This window comes from Coccinella septempunctata, chromosome 1, assembly GCF_907165205.1.
Source record: "Coccinella septempunctata chromosome 1, icCocSept1.1, whole genome shotgun sequence".
NCBI lineage: Eukaryota > Metazoa > Arthropoda > Insecta > Coleoptera > Coccinellidae > Coccinella > Coccinella septempunctata.
This window is the reverse complement of record NC_058189.1, coordinates 33871646-33889947: the sequence shown is the minus strand read 5'-3', so window position 1 is coordinate 33889947 and position 18302 is coordinate 33871646.

Here is an 18302-nt window from a genome sequence, read left to right as displayed (position 1 = left end):
CTAGCGAACAAACACATAGCTGAAAAAGGAATAAGAACGGTTCGGAATATTTACGTTTTCGAACGTTGTCGGAATCCTGAATTGAAAATTAAAAGTATTATTCCAACTAAAAATCAAAACGAAAAAAATTATTCAAAAATGAGGTTGCATCTGTGTTATATGTAGGTACCTAATTGGTCGAGCAGAAGTTGTTCTGGATAATTCAGTAATACAATGCGACTAACTCATTTGTATACAGAGTGGCCATTCAAAATTACCTTTTTTTTTAATGGAACACCCTATTGATTGATTGATAATTTTCATGAAAAATGGTCCAAAATTCGATATGCTGTAAGTAGGTTATCTTTCTAGCTGTTTACGCCGACAAAATTTTGGAATATCTTACTTTGAGCTCTTTTTATGAATAGATCATTTCTAAGAGCACGAAAGTAGTGTTGTCATATTTTGAAAATGCATAATTTTCCCCTTTTTGTGAAATGGGGGTCACCCCATTAAAATGGTAATATTTAAAACTTTCAAAAGCTCTTTAAATCCCGAATCCAATCATAATATAAAGTTTTTCAACAAGAACTTTGTTTTTCACTATGGCCCCCACCGGAACTACATGAAAGTTTTGACATATTTGGTTTTTGACACTACTATACTTAGTAGAAACTTGGGCAATTGTTACAATGAATTCCATTTCGCTCAAAAATCGTTTCAAAATAATAAAAATTCACTATGAAAATGCTGGATCTGTAAAAGTTTTACAGATTGGTCAACATAATCGAGAGATGTGAACAACTAAATTTTGGCCTATTGTTGAAGATATGGATATCACAAATATGTGGTTTCAACAAGAGAGTGTCACAAGTCACACATCTACCAAAACAATGGATTTATTGCAAACCAAATTTTCTGATCGCAAATTTCACGAAATTCAGCCGTTAAAGGGCTAGCTCGATCATGCGATTTAACACCGCTGGATTATTTTTTATCCGGTTATGTTGAAGACAGAGAGTTTATACGGAGCCAAATCGAATCGATTTCAGCCTTGAAACTCAAAATTCGTGAAGATATTAACGAAATGGACCCACCATTTTGTCGAAAAGTGATTAAAAACTTTGATGAAAGAATCGACATCTGTAACCGTGGTCGTGCATGGTGGACATTTACAAGATATCATTTTCCATTCATAATTGCCAAACCTCCCTTTTTTAATAAAATAAAAATTTTTATCATTGTATCATCTGAATTTATTGTTTTATTTTGATTAACAAAACAAAGTTCTTGTTGAAAAACCTTATATATCATAAAGCTAGGTTGTTTTTTTGTTTGATAATTTCTATAAAAAGTGTCATGCCTTATTCATTTGAATCTAGTTTTCGGAGTTTTTATCGTAACGATATATAGTTTAGAAGAACAAATTGATATTGTGAAAATTTCATTTCAAATTTCAAATAAAAGATGTATCCATTGATCTTACTTTGACAGGACATATAAGAGCTCCAGAAAAGATATTAGTTTGGAAATTATATCACGAATTTCAACAAGATGTAATTTGCCACCAAACCTCATTTCTAATATATTTTGAGGAATAGCCGATCTATTTCTTTGGGGAACCTTAAAAAATATGGTGTATGCATAAGGAACACCCAACTTCTGTAGATGACTTGAAACAAAAAATTATAAATGCAGTGAACGAACAATGCTAATTTTATTGTAAATAAAATTGCACATTTAGTAGTTTTACGACATTGTTTTTGTTATTGAACCTTCATATTCGGCTTCAAAAAAAGACAATATTGATGGACACTTTTTATGAAAATAATCCAACAAAAAACCTGATATACAGGATGTCCCAAGATGTTCCATACAGTCAATATCTCGGCTATCAGACAAGGAAGCAAGTTCAAAACAGAAAGTATTCCAAATGACATCAGGAACGCTACACCAAAATCCGTCTATAAAATGATCTGAATGAAGATTATTAATATTTATTATAATTAAACAAGATATGAACAGGAAATAATTTACAAAATGTACAATTTTTATTCTCAACATATACAATATTCCGGCCAACATTAAATCCCTGGAATAGGATATTGTGTATTATTACTGATTTATGTTTCGGAGGTGTATTCTCCAGAATGTCTGTTTGATCCACTTCCATATATATGGAGCCTTTGAGGTTGATGGAAGCATCTTAATCAACATGGAATTATCGAATCTCTGTAGTTCGACAGGTGAAACTTCTATTTTATGAAGGGTATATAGCTCTAAGAATCTGAACTTTAGAATTACCAAATTAATTAACCATAAATAATCATGACATATGTGAGGAAGTGATTGACCAGCCATTGACAAAAGCTTCGTAAGCTTATAATCTCTATTATTACCCTATCGATATCATTTTCTTTGAAATAAATGGAACAATACTTGCATGGGATGATGGAACCAATTTCTTCAGATTGCCTGAATCCACAGGGCTCTTCATTCAGGGTTCATAGGAAACCTAGGAAACAGAAAAAAATAGAGAAAAAGGTTTTAGTTTATTTTGGATATTCGAGGTAGGTATCTTGTGTACCTATTCCCAGTCTCCAGCAGGAAGATTTGATATCTGACGATAAATAGCAATTTCGGCGTGTTGTACACATATACATACAACTAATTATTCAACACACGACAGTAGTAGGAAGTTAGGAACTTACTTGTGAAATGTAACTTTGGATGCATATGAAAGGACAAACAAAATGAGTTACAAATCACAGCTAACGAAGTAAAATGAAGCAAAAACAACTTTGTTTTCTATACGTGACACTTTTCAAACCTTATGCCCCCTCCACTTTTTTCTTACCTCCATGGTCTGAAACCATAACATGCAAATTTTCACCTATACAGAATTGTGATTATTTTCAATAAACGTCTAATGCGCCATCGCAGTATAAATAACATGTTCATTCATTTTGTTCAGATCAGTCAAAAATTACTACTTTACAAAAAATGCATTTTTCTATTACACATCAAGCCATGTTAAGTTTTTATAATGATGCCACCTCTGAAAAAACAGATGGCTGGCGCCTTCACCAATTCACCGCTTAACGAAACAACAAAGATAAACCGATAACCGACTTCAGTTGCGAACATTCGAACTGAATATAAATGTTACTTCGAAATTTCGTAACTGCCAGTGGAACGCGTCATTATTCAAAAAAAAAAATCCTAAAGGCATCCATTAAAAGAGCCATTTTGTCCACTACTCCTGACAAAAAATAGTGACAGGAACTACCGGTTGATGGAGTGATTGAAGGAAGATTTGGAAGGAATAACAGGCGTTTTTCTATGGAAAACTGTAAAGCATTACTTTCAGAAGAAAAAAAATAGCTCGATTGCAGTAAATTCGGCAATATACTGCTGAGTATCGAGCCTCACAATCAGAAAAACATAGAGGCGAATGTGCAGGAATGAAACGGAATGTTAAAGGATTAGGTACATATAGGTCAAGTCATACGATTTTTATCCATTCATGTAAAACGTTTTGTGATAAGGTTTGTAAATTTTGCACTAATAACGAAGCTATCCGCGTCAAATTTCAAAGTGGAACTATTTTAACACCTTACTACAGATTGCTGAGGAGTGTTCTCGTCAGACCAACCGACAACTTCGTTATTTCAACTACAAATGCATTCTTTTTTTGATCTCATATATATGAGATCAAATAATCGCTTTTCATAAATATATATATGTATATATATAGAGACAGGTTCACCGCCGAGAAACGATTATTCAGCAAGATAAGGGTATGCGGCGTATGGTAAATAGTAATTGAAAGACCTTTTTAGCGAATACCTATATTTCGACACCAATTTGTGTCATCCTCAGGGTCTGAAAAGACAAAATTTTTTGCATTGATGGAATTCTACTTGATCTTGCTTATGACTATAGCTTATTTTTTATGACCATTGGCTGTGAGTTTCTCTTATTGTTGTATTTGTGTAATTTTGTTCCACTGACAATTTGTCTTTTCAGACCCTGAGGATGACACAAATTGGTGTCGAAATATAGGTATTCGCTAAAAAGGTCTTTCAATTACTATTTACCATACGCCGCATACCCTTATCTTGCTGAATTGTATATATATATATATATATATATATGCCGATAAGTTCAATGTATAAATGTTTAACGACTAATTGATATTTATATATATACATTGAACTTATTTAAATCAGAGACTATTAAAATTCAAACGTTATATATGCCGATATACTAGGTGTTTCATCATAAACTGGACATAAACATACAGGGTGTTTCATTGGTAAATGAACAAACAGTAACCTGATCTAGAGCTACCCTAGGCGAGTCCAAAAAACCCATATATGATAGGTCTAATTAATTCCACAACCACAACCGAGATACTTCATGTATTCACCTAAAATTTCAATTTCTCATAACTTTTGAACTAACCAGTATAGTCGGTTGATATTTGGAATATATGATTCACTCGTACAGGTCGATAGATTCACATTTAAATTTCCAAAAAATTTCAGGTCCGTAATTGAAAAATATGGGACATCTTCCAAGCTGGGATTCAACACCCTGTATATCAACATTTTGGATTTGATGGAGATATTTGGAAAGAGCAGAAAATTTTCAATGAGATTCAGTAGATTTCATTGTCCCGCACGTCATTTTGCACAAAGGAAACTCCAGGGAAAGCGAAGTGAGAAATGTTTTCTTTGCTTATTTTGGTTACAAATCGTTCTAAGACAATCTATTCTGTTTTTGAAGTAAGATTTAAGTGAGCAAGACACTCAGTTCGCAATTTGATCACAAATCGGAACATATATGGTGAATACATGAAGCATCCTGTATCTCTCTAATATGGGTTTTTTGGACTCGCTCAGGTTACCGTATGTTCATTTACCAATGAAACACCCTGTATATGGTCGGTGAAAGACACCGGAAGAATAATTTTCGCCTTATGACATATACCCCGTTTTCGACGCATAAGCGAGATACGGGGTGTTCAACGTCGTATGTGCTTAATTCAGAAAAGATGAAGAATTCCGAAAAAAAATTACAAAATGGCGGAATTGTGTTAAGAATGAACACAATTTTCGAATAATTTCCTTGAAGAAATTTTTTCATAAATGCAACACAACTTTTTTTTCACGTGTCTACAGCGAAAACAAAATTCACCCGAAATTGTTGAACTGTTTCCCAATTGTACTTCCTTTTATACCTAACATGTTTATGAAAACAGAATCGAAAAATATCAAACCGTTTCTTTACTGCAGCAGTCCAAATATCTCGCAGGAACCTCTAACATAAAAAAAACTGGTTGGGCCTTGAGGTCAGAAATTTTCAAATTGAGCTGTCGAAATATTCCAGATGGTAAAATGAATTTATAAAAAAAAAAATTTCGATGAAACTTTGTTGAGAGTCGTACTCACAACCTCACCTGCACTCACCTGGAAGTAAATTGAAACTAGTTGGCAACAAAGGATATCAACCTTTGTTACCAAGCAACGGTAATTCGAATGCACTGTCAAATTCTGTGAATGGCAGTTGCTTGGTAACGAAAATTAATATCCTTCGATAGTTTCAATCTACATTCCACAGGTGAGGGTAATACCTCAAAGTCGCGAGTTCGACGCCCAACCAAGTTTTATTGTAAATTTTTTTTTTTGAATAAATTCATATTATCATCTGGAAGGTTTGGACAGCTCAATTTAAAAATTTCGAACCTAAAATCACAACCATTTTTTTTTCATTATGTTAGAGGTTATTGCGAGATAATTGGGGGGCTGCAGTAAAGAACCGGTTTGATACTTTTCGATTCTGTTTTCATATTGGTGTTAGGTATAAAAGGAAGTATAATCGGGATACAATTCAACAATTTTGGATGAAACTTTTTTTTCGCTGTAGACAGGTTAAAAAGAAGTTGTGTTTGTTTCATGAAAAAATTTCTTCACGGAAATTGTTCGAACACTGTGTTCATTCAGAAAATGAAATTCAATTTGGCAACCGAAAAAAAAATTACATTGCAGGATTTCCGGCATTTTGTAAAAATGTTTTCGGAGTTCTTCATCTTTTCTGAATTGAGCACTCTAAAATACTCAGATGTGACCAGAAACCGTTAGAGGTTTATCTATATGTTACGGCTAAAGATAGGTGTGAGCATAAACTTAAGATTAGCCGGTTAAACTTAGGTTTATATGCGAGGATCGGCTAAAGTTCGATAAAATATTCATCTGCGTCAGGGCATTTCATCTTTAGCCGGCTAATGTGCACATTACCCAAAACGGATTTAACGGAAGGGCTAAAAATGTATTCGATGGACACGCAGAGAGGTAATGTCTCATGAATGGTCGGATGGGAGAGGACAAACGCACACGGCCACTTTTTTGTTTGAATTTTTAGAATTGAAATATGCAAAAGAGCATCGAATGTATTGGGGTTGTATTACATAACGCCCATAGGTTTTCAATTCAACATTTAACGAGTTATTTTCATCTGTTTAGGAGATTAATGTTCTTCAAACCTAGCCTTCTTTGTGAAAAACCATAATATGACCCCACAAGAAAATGAGATATTAGACATAGAAATTTTTTTCCGTAAACAAAGATTATAGAGTTAACTCTATAATCTTTGAGCCAAATAGTCCGGTTAACTACAAACAAGATTGGGTACTTCTACTTATATTTTTCTAGAATTCAACCTTTGGTATTTTGATGGAGAAGTTCGCGGCATCATTCTTGTCTTCATTATCTCCTTCTGCTCATTCAATTCCCCTAAAATTATGAATGATAACAAGATGAAGAATAATCATTAATAATTACAGTTTTCCCTTACACTCAAAATAGCATGTCATGAACTTTGTCATCAAGCGTTTAGATTTTTAGGTTCGTCAATAAGAATTCGTTGAGACACAGTTGAAAGAAATATATGTTCATTCTCCAATTCCTCAACTGCTAAACAGAATGCTTTTCTGCTATTAAAATATGTGAAATTCATACAAAAAATGCATTGTATTAATAGATTGATTACCTATACTCGAATTACTATTTCTTTACATTCTTTTAATTGCCGAAAATTTGCGCCCCTCAAGTCCTCTACATTTTTAGCCGATGGGATATGGTTATACACTTAAGTTTAGCCGGCTAAAGATAGAAGAAACTAACATTAGCAAATACCCGAAGCTAAACCTAAGTTTAGCCGGCTAATCTTAAGTTTATGTTCACACCTATCTTTAGCCGTAACATATACATAACTGACCACACTCATTAGAATATTGCTAAAATACGACGTTAAACATCCTGTATCTCGCTTACGGTTTGAAAATGGGCTATATTTCATAAGGCAAAAATGATTCTTCCGGTATCACCTACCGACCATATATGTTTGTCCAGTTTATGATGAAACACCCTGTATAACTCACATCTCCAAGGCAAAATCAGCATAAAAGTGAAATAATCACTAACTATTGAGTCTCACATACATTATTTTATTAATTAAGTGGACATAGAATACTTCAGCATATTGTAATAGTAAATGTTATAGAATGAGATGAATATTCATAAAGTTTTTGCTCTAGATTATTTCCAAAAATGTTCCTAATGCTCGGCCAGCAAGATCACCAGACCTCAATCGTTTGGATTTTTTCATATGGGGATATGTTAAAAATACAATTTCAGTGATATATAGGATTAATTCAGAGCAGATAGTCAGGAACGCCATTAGAGACATTTCCCGCATTATACTGTTGAATACCTACAGTGAATTCTGTTATAAAAAGATGTCGAATTTGTTAACAAAATGAATAATGATGGTACTCAATTTGAGAACTTTCGATAAGTTAGGTATATTAAAATTGATTATAAAAATTCTGCTCGATATTTAATCAAATTGATTGTAACATGAATTACTTGATTTTGTTGAAGCTAACACATGAAATTCTATGAACGGAAAGTTTTATTTCAAATCATTGAGATCGATAATTATTGCATGGGAGAGGACATTTTTGTGGACAATGGTTTCATAGAATTCTGTCGAAAATGGAAATTTCACTAAAATGGTAATTTTGCCTTGAGTAAAGAAGTAATATAACGACATTACATTATACAGGCTGCTCAAAATTAAGTCGGCACCATTGCCAACTTCGTTATTATTGATGCTAAGAATTCGGTTAAATGGGCAAACTAGATGCATTTTTAATGGCCTTCTCGATGCCGAAAACAAAACAAAAATGGACAGTCGCCATTTTCCAAATATTTCATTAAATGATATTTTTTTAAATGGAACACCCTATATTTTATCATGTATTTCGATTCGTGCTAACATTCTCAACAACAAAGCTCATATCACCTTTTTCCCTGAATTTGAAAATTTTGCGGAAATATTTATTTCATTAACTAGTACAAGAAATTTCTTTGTTTTGCCGAATAAAACCTCCTGATTGTCCAAATACCCAATTTTGGTACTTATTGGAACGACAATATTTTTCTGGGTATTTAGACAATCATGATGTTTGATTTGCCAAAACAAAAGAAATTTTTTGTACTAGTGAGTGAAATAAATATTTCCACATAAGTGGCTCATTTTCAACTTTAGGAAATAAGGTGATATAAACTTTGTTGTTGATAATGTCATTACGAATCGAAACGCATGATAAAATATAGTGTGTTCCATTTGAAAAAAATATCATTTTATAAAATATTTTGGAAACGCGACTGTCAGTTCTTTGTTTGTTTTCGGCATCGAGAAGGCCATTAACAATGCTACTAGTTTTCCCATTTAACCGAGTTCGTAGCATCAATAATAACAGAGTTGGCAAGGGTGCCAAGTATTAACTCGGCACCATTGCCATTGCCATTGCCATTTCAAATTATCGAAACAGCCTATATATTTTCGAAAAGCAATTTTAGTACAAAAGATAAAAAAGTTGAATAAAGTGTCGTATTCCCATCAGTGATAGAGTTCCTGTAAAAAGATTTTATCATTTTTAAATATTTGCGAAAATAAAGAAGTTATGGCACATTTTTGAAATCGATAAAATGTCAAAATTTGGTTATATCTTATTCAAGACCAATGAGAATATTATGAAATGATTTCACGAAAATCGAGCCCTAAGAATCCTCTCAAAGTTTTCACATGTCAAGTCTGGAAGTATCACAAAATCAAGCAATTTGGTAAACCCTATACAGGGTGGGCAAAATTCGTGGTCTACTGAGGGGATCTCGAGAACTATAGCAGCTAGAATAAAACGAATGACACATTCTCGAGCTCTTTTTTCCTGACTAATCCAAATCTAAAAACAGAGTCGCCCTATCGTTATTAGATTTCGAGTTATAAACAAAAATTGAGATTTTGACGATTGCGAAAAGTTCTCATAACTTTTTTTTCTTTGAAGTTACAGATCTGAAACTCGAGAACTATAACAGCTAGAAGAAAACGGATGACACATTTCTTAGCTCATTTTCGAAGAAACAAAGAATGGTGAAAACCACAGTCTCCTACGATACTTCGTTTGACAATTTCGTACAGTTGTCATAACTTTTTTGTCTTTGAAGTTACAAATCTGAAACTTGAACTTTCTACAGGCACTTTTTTTACGTAGAATCCACTGATGAGCCCAAAATATTTGTTCATTTCGAATCATTAGGTGAACTTTAATTTTTTAATTGCAAAGTTTTATTGAATTTTTTAATTTTGAATTGGAAAAAAATCTTTTGTCAGAAGATTCTGCGTATGAAAGTGCCTAAGAAGGTTCGAGTTTCAGATCTGTAACTTCAAAGAAAAAAAGTTATGAGAACTTTTCGCAATCGTCAAAATCTCAATTTTTGTTTATAACTCGAAATCTAATAACGATAGGGCGACTCTGTTTTTAGATTTGGATTAGTCAGTTCGAGAATGTGTCATCCGTTTTCTTCTAGATACTATAGTTCTCGAGATCCCCTCAGTAGACAACGAATTTTGCCCACCCTGTACAGGTAGAATATTTTCTCAATAATACTTACATAAATCGCTCACAGGTGCATCAATAAACAAAGTATTAAAATCTAAACTAAATTTTCTCGAACACCAAAACACAATTGTAAAATTTTATTTCAAAAATAGTGTACACAGAGGATTCAAAATATGTTAAGAAAATAGGGAGATTGATTGATAAGAACGGAACATACATGGTGATAAGTGTTTCATTGTCATGGAAGATGTTTTATGAATCTCTTCGCGTTCTTTTGGTACAAATTTGTTACAACAGTATTAAAATAAGGAGATCACCCACCATAAGAAAAATGGAACAAGATGTGTGATAAATGATAAGTAACAAATTACATAATATAAAACAACAACAAAATATCCATAAATAAAATAAATAAAAACCTTCATCAAATACATTTCGAAATCATTAAAATATTGCACGTTATAAAATACAGTACCAAACTTTGTTATTATTGAAATATAACAAATCTACTGGTATATATCACATTATAGATTCAGTGTTTCGAAAACATAAAATTAATAAAAAATAGGTATCGTTCGAAAAAAATATTGAACCTACAATAATTGATTCAATCATAATATAATTAAAACTTTGCTTATTTCTATAGTACATTCATTAAACTTATTCTGAAAACAAAAAATATCAACATTTTTATTGCACATCACAAAACTTATATCTATTATTGCACGAATTAAAATTACCCCGGCCTAGTAAAATGGGAACTATCTTTTTATGTTTGTCAAATCTCGAGTTGAGAGGTTTTTTTTTAAATTTTTTGTAGAATCCTTTGCCAAAAAATGAAAAAAATTCTACACAAGAATATGAATCAACTTATGTCGCACCAAAAAAACTTCACGCAATTTTTCATTTTCGTTTGATTTTATTTAAATTTTTTTTAGTAGAGTCAGGTGGAGTGATTATACCATAAATTTTTATTCAATTGAGAAAAAAGCCCGAAGTTCTTTATTACAAGATATCAGGTAGAATTTCCCATAAATTTCATATACATATTTCCACTTAAGACTGTTTTTGAGAATGTCGAAATCGATAGATGAAATTCCCAGCTCAAAATTATTCTTGTCCATTTCGACACTGCCTATCAAGGGACGAACCTATTGTAAACGTTGTTTTCTCTTATTATGGTAATTATAGTTTCGAAGAGATAGGTAGTTCCGCTAAACGATCATCAAATTAATCAGGACCCCGAATAAATGAATGCCCACATTCGACGTTAATTGTTTACCATTACTCTTAACAGTCCTTCTTTGAATTAAATTTTGTACGAATTGCATTTCTCGGAAATCAGACGAACAGGTTTCAATGCTCCCATTTCGGTAAAAAGAATATTGTAGATCCTGTGTTGAAGCGATTTGTTCGAATTCAGATGAAGAAGAGCAATTGGCGATAATACAAATGATTAAAAGAATGTGGTCTCAGTAAAATATACAGGGTGTTCCTATATTTGAGGTGCAAAGAAAAAAAAGGGATTCCTTGAGTAATTAAAAAAGAGTCTCATAACCATGAGACCGCAAACTATTCGTTTTCGAGATACAGGTTGTGAAAGTTAGAATTTTTTCAAGTTCTTCTCTTATACCGAGGTATCTACCTACACTTTACTTCAAGATATTCAACTGAAATTTGGCATACATATTATAATTGATAGTGCAAACTATGTGACATACCAATTTCGATAGCAAATCTACAGGGGACAGTGGTTCCCTGTTCTCCTCCAGATTTTTTTTTCTGAGACACTGTTAATTTGAAAAAGATCAAAAAGAAGCTTTGTTGTTATACTAAACTTTATGGTCTCGTGTAGTTTCGTCGTATCTGCTATCGATTTCGAAAAAAAATTTCATGAAAATTCAATTAGTGAACTGTGGTGAATAAATTCATTGTTAGTTCTGAGACATCAAATTAAACTCGGTATTTCTAATAATGAATGTGTTTTTTTCTTAAAATTACTAAAGGAATCTCCGCTCTTCGTTTGTACTTCCAATTTGGAAACACCCTGTATTTTTCTTTAAATTTCGATGAGAAAAATTGTTTTTACATGCAATCCCTTTGAAGAATCTGATCTTATCACAGTTTTTTTTTGAGAAAATCGGCATGGGATAGATAGATACATAGCTCCATTCTTCATTCTTTAGAATTCCACACAACTCTATTTTCCGGACTTGTTACGTATAATAAAGTACTATTTCATTAGAGCATAGATCAAATTAGGACCATATGAATAAAAAAATGCAATATGGTTCCGCTAGGCTTACACATTAGGGTATTCATTTTTTATATGTGTGTATTTACGGGTTAAAAACTCGAGCAACTTACTGTTTTTAAATAGGAGTGATATGCTTATATCGGTCGTTTTCACATGGATTGGCCCTTTGAGAGCGTAAGCTTCTATACCTACTGACAACGTTACAAATATCCTAAGAATAGTGTCGTGAATGATATCTCTTCACAAACCTTTTAGGGCTTTCACTCCCAATCTCTGAAACAAAATCAATTAAAAATGAAATCAACGATTTGCTCCTGCGTGAATTCTTGCACTAATTTGTCAGGAGCAAATTAACTAGAAAAAATTGTGTTGACAATTAATGTCAGACAAAAAGCGACAATTCCAGAAGATTTTCAAAAGTAGATTTTTTCGTCTGATGAAGGAGTCTGATATAGACTCCGAAACGTTACGAAGAATTATAGTTTCAACGTTATTTATTTTGAGTTCATTGTCAGGCAACAATTTTTTCTAGTTAATTTGCTCCTGACAAATTAGTGCAAGAATTCACGCAGGAGCAAATCGTTGATTTCATTTTTAATTGATTTTGTTTCAGAGATTGGGAGTGAAAGCCCTAAAAGGTTTGTGAAGAGATGCAAAATCCTCCCAAAATAAATTTCAATCGATATCGTGAATGATATGAACAATTGAATCAATTTGTCACATATTAGAATAATTTGTTTTCGCACCTTTTTCTCCAATTGAAAATAAAATATATATCTACAAATCATTGTAATTTTCATGGCATACAGTAAAAACATTCCTCCATCTTGTGATAATCAACTGATTTTCTTCGTTTTTGAAGTCTTAAGGAAATGATAACATTCTTTCTCACACTCACTCTCTAGTCTATAATATTTAGGTATCTATCAGTAAATTATCCAGCGGATTCGTCTTCAATCTTATACAGCGTGCTAACAAATTCTTTGCTCACCACTACTTCCTAAATATACCAGATGTGTGGGAATTTTTTGTTTCCCAATTCCTGATACATATCTCTTTTGATTATTGACTCATCATACAAACAGATAATATGCAATATTCTCAAATTGTTTGCATCTTCTTTTCTTCTCACTATTTCTATTTCTATGGAATTTTGAAACCGTTCAATGCTTTCGTCCTCCAGTGAATTGATACGACGTGTTTTTCTCCAAATTTGCCTCCTAGATTTTCAAGAAAATATTTCGACCTTTTTTATATCGATAATGAAATTTCCCATGAAAATCGAAGTATTTGAATGTAATATTGCACTCAATTATTCTGAAATATTTGGCATTATTTTTAAAAGTACCCTCAGTCATACCGAGATTTATGAAAATATGAATTTTCCAAAATATCCGTCAAAATGTAAATCTAGGAAACTGATAAAAAAGTTGAATATAGGAACATTTTTTATGGAAAAAATTCAAAATGACCATAAAAAAATCTAGAAGTACGATTCTGAAATAATGTTAACTAACCAAATTAATATAACATTGAACGATCTCAAAATTTCATGGAAATCGTTAATGAATAAAAAAAATTATGAACGACTTCAAAAAACCATATATATTCGATTTGCTTTCATTAATATAAGTTCAAAATACAAGAATATATCAGAAATTGAAAGGAATCTAGTTGAAAAGCTTTCGAAGGCGAAACTTTTTCATCCAGAAACTGATTTTCCATCTGATATCGTTTGAAAGAAGTGCTACTATGATCGAATTTTTCACCACCTGTATACGACTCAATCGGGAAATACGAAATATTGAATGAATCGGTTGAAATTAACTGTAGTTTGAAAATGTTCTACCTAGTTTCGTGATTTTTCATAAATTACCTACTTAACATCATATACAGCGTGTAAATGAATATTTGCGAAAAAATGTAAAGTGTGATGCCTTGTTAAAAAATAGTGTGAGTTTTCTATAAATGACAACTAAAATGTATGAAATTGAGTAGACATTCTATGGGAGCGAGGAGGCAAAAAAAATGTTGGTGGTGTTCCTTTTAAGTAATTGCAAGGTAAAGTAAAAGCAACCCTTTGAATCGCAAGACATTTTTCCCCATCCATATTATACCATTGAAAAATAAATTTTTTATAGCTCGATTCATTTTGGATAAATAAAGCCTGTTGTAAAAAACAATATACATAATTCTTCAACAGGATATGTATCGTGAGCCGTATAGGCTAGATGGCTAGCATTATCTACTGCTGGCATTATAGAGGCACACCACCAAAAATTTTGTTACTGCCTTTCGCTCATATGTCTGCTAGTCTGCTCAATTTCATATCTGTCAGTTTTCTGGTTTCTAAGAAAAAAATAAAAATTGGCTTCCAGATGCCATCTCAAGGGAGCTAAAAATTCATATTGAACACCCACAGTATTTTTTAACAAGGAATCACTGAATAAAATTCCAGTGATCCAGCAAAAAATTATCACATTTTGGTATTTATGATATGTGATGAGGAACTATGTAGTAAACTGATGTAGATCGATTCATAATACAACTAGATTTATTTTACCTAGTGAAGAATACGAGAAAACTTTCTTTATGTGAGGGAAATCTAATGCACCTCTTACTATTAGAAAAATACTTCGATTAATTGGTTTGAAGATGATTTTTCGATTAAAACCTAAATTATTTTTGCAACTGTTTGAATCAGATGGGGAAGAAAACAATAACAGTACATAGTCACTTGCATGCCAAACTAGTTTCATTTGAATCGCGTTTCTTTACATTGACTTTTGTTTTTGCCGGCTAAGAATCTATTGCTTCCTAGAAGCCATCCTAACGTACAAGGATTAATAGTGCACATTTCCTCTTGGCGCATACTGTCTTCTGATCAACTCAATTTTATAGAGTGAGACTTTGACATTTTAATTGGTTGCCCTAGTTGTACTGAAACTTCTTTTACACGATACATCAGTGAAAAGTGGTTATGCGTTTTATAAAAACGAGTAAATAACTTTTTATTCTACCATTCGTTAGATTTCCTCTTTTCGTGCCTTAGATGAATATGTATAACTCTTTAGTAACAATTTTTCTTTTTTCAGAAAACAGAAAAACTCGACAAGCAACTCGAAATATTGATTCTGCTGAATACTTCTACATCTAAATATTTCTAATCATAGGCGCCCGTAGGGGAGGCACAGCCCCTATTGAGAATTTGATCTCTTTGTCGTTTTTAAGGACAACACAGAAACACAAAAGGGAAAGTATTGGGTTCGCATAATTTTTCTTGTTTCCAATAAAATAACTATTTATTATTATCGGCATCATAACGTAATCACTGACAAACCAGCATCAGAAAAAATTGCCTTTTTGCATGTAAAACCATTGTTCAAAACGAGGAAAAAATTTTTTTTTTCAAAATCAATTATTCTTATCAAATATGATGGTATCAACTGATTCAAAAGAATAAATTCCATGTGATACAGAACAAACTTTGAAACAAACAATTTTACTATGTCGAGACTTTCTGAAGATATTGTTTTACCATACAATCAAAACATTCAGGAAATGAATTCATCATCTCGTGGTGATGTTTGTTGAAATATTTTTTCTAAGTTTGACATATGAAGTGACTCGTTGAACGGAAATACGAAAAATATTACTTTTTCTAATTGGTTGCACAAATAACTATTCCACATTCCTAATGAAAATGATGAAATATTTCATTCAAATATTACAATTCATTATAATACATATTTTTCACAGAGTTATTCGAACGTGAGCAACAGTAAAATGTAAAAATAAGGTTTATTGCAAGATACATTTCCTAAGTGTGTCGAATGTACGATTGAACAATGTTTTTAGAAATTCTCAAAATAGTGAAACTGCAAGTATTTTTAAAAGTTCGTTCTGTACCACATGAAATTCATTCTTTTGCAATTGTTAAAGCCATTATATTTAATGAAAATGCATTTACTGAAAATTTTATTTTGAAAAAATTCATTTTTTGTCTTTCCAGTTTTGAACAATATATTTTTCATACAAAAAATGTCATCGTTAGGATGACATTCCAATGGAGAAAATGAGCATTGGAACAGTTGAGAATTTGAGACTTTGCAAACCAAATTTGGCTTTTTTCAATCGTGACTCGTGAAAAATACAAATATGCATACTAAGCTTCACAAAAATTACTGCTCATTCAACATCTATAATTTCACTGGTTTTCATCTCAATCGATACCTACATTTTTGTTGCCGAAATAAAGTAAAAGCGAAAAATCGAAGTTATGGTGAAAATAAGCGAATGAAAAATATGCAGATTATCTATAAGTGTTGTCCACAAAGTTCTTTGATACAAGGTTTAGTTTAAATTTAGCAGGAAATCACAATCACCTAACCCTATTCCGGAACTTTCAGGAAGATCTTTTGATTTATACCAATTAACTTATAATTTATACAAAATTTTTTCTGTTTCCTCCATTGGTCTAGCATTGTTCATCAAAATATTAAATATTTGATATTTCTAATTTTTCAAATTTAATACTAGAGGAATTTTGTATGAGTAACAGTTGGTTTTCAGTTCATAATGAGATGTTTCTACCGGCTGGTGTGAATGATTATAATATTCATTGTTTTCCGTTCTTCATTTTCTTTTTATTTTATTATTTTGTAAAAAAGGTTTTATGGAAAACCCACCCTGTTTTGTTCGATTTGTTTGGAAAAGAGTCACCAGTTATTAATTTATATCATCTCATACTGCTGAGAATCTAATAATGAATGTTTGAATGGGAAACATCACTAATTTTTCTTTACCCCCCCTGAGAAAATTTTTTGTGGGCGCCCATGTTTCTATTATTCCCCTGAAATCGCGTTAACGAGTAGTGTGCAACATAAGTTGACCATAGAAAATAGTCTGAATCTCAAGATTAAATACAGTGTGAGTATAAAGTAACGCACATAATTTATTCAATTCCCAATTTTGTTTAAAATTGCTTAAATGGGTCAATTTTATTTTAAAATACGCATCTTTTCATATTTTATTCAGGAGTCTATACGAGAGGTGGTGAGGATTGTGTTTTCTATGGCATCCCAAATTTTTTGTGCCAGAAATGGATGGGCCTTTTATTGCGAAGGATGAGTTGGTCATTTTTCCCCGTTTTGTTTAATTGGGATGAAATGCTTGAGTTTATTGAATTCGTATTTTTACTTTTTTTCATGTATTTAGACACTTTAGAAGTGAAGGGTGTTTTTAAAAAAATATTTAAAAACATGATTTTTCGAAAGGGAGTAATTGATGGAATTATACATGGTGATTCATTGGGATATGCTCATACAATCAGGGTAGATGAAGGATTCAGAGGTTATAATATTTGATTCGTATTCGTAGTTCAGAGTCTAAACTACACCCTGTATACCAATACTGATTTCATTCACAAAATGAAAGAGCAGAAAAATGATTAGGGTTAAAATGTTTTTGGTGTTACCGCATACAACTTTTTCACTTGTTAGATTGAGTCAAATCCAGATGTTTAGAAAATGAGGTGACAGAAAATGAACAAAAATAAATTGTTTTTTCAAATGCGACTTTTTTAGCTTGACAACTAGTCTTATACTTCTAATTTCTGTAATTCTAGATCTTAACCTTATTAAAGGGGCATTGGGCGCTAATTTGTTATAATCAATGACTTTCAAACACTTTGTATGTGTAAATTAATTATCAAATTTCGCAATATTTAAAAAAAAAGGTGGATTGCGAAAAACTGCTAATTTTGAAGGAAGCATAACTTCATTAAAAACAAGATTAACATTGAAACAGATCTACTACAGATCGACTTTTGCGATGACGAGAAACATGATCATTTCACAATTATTCTGACGTATTCTTGATGATAATAGTAAGATAAATCAGTGTATACGTATTATTAAATTTTAAATAATTAATTATAGTTTCGATATACCTACCAAATTGTATTTGTATTGTATCTAATATTCACTAAATAAATCATTACGTTCCTCGGTACATTCAGACTGCTCTATTTCATTATTATTTTTATCGAGAATGTTTCAGAAGAGTCAGCAAAGGATCATGCTCTAGCTGAAAACA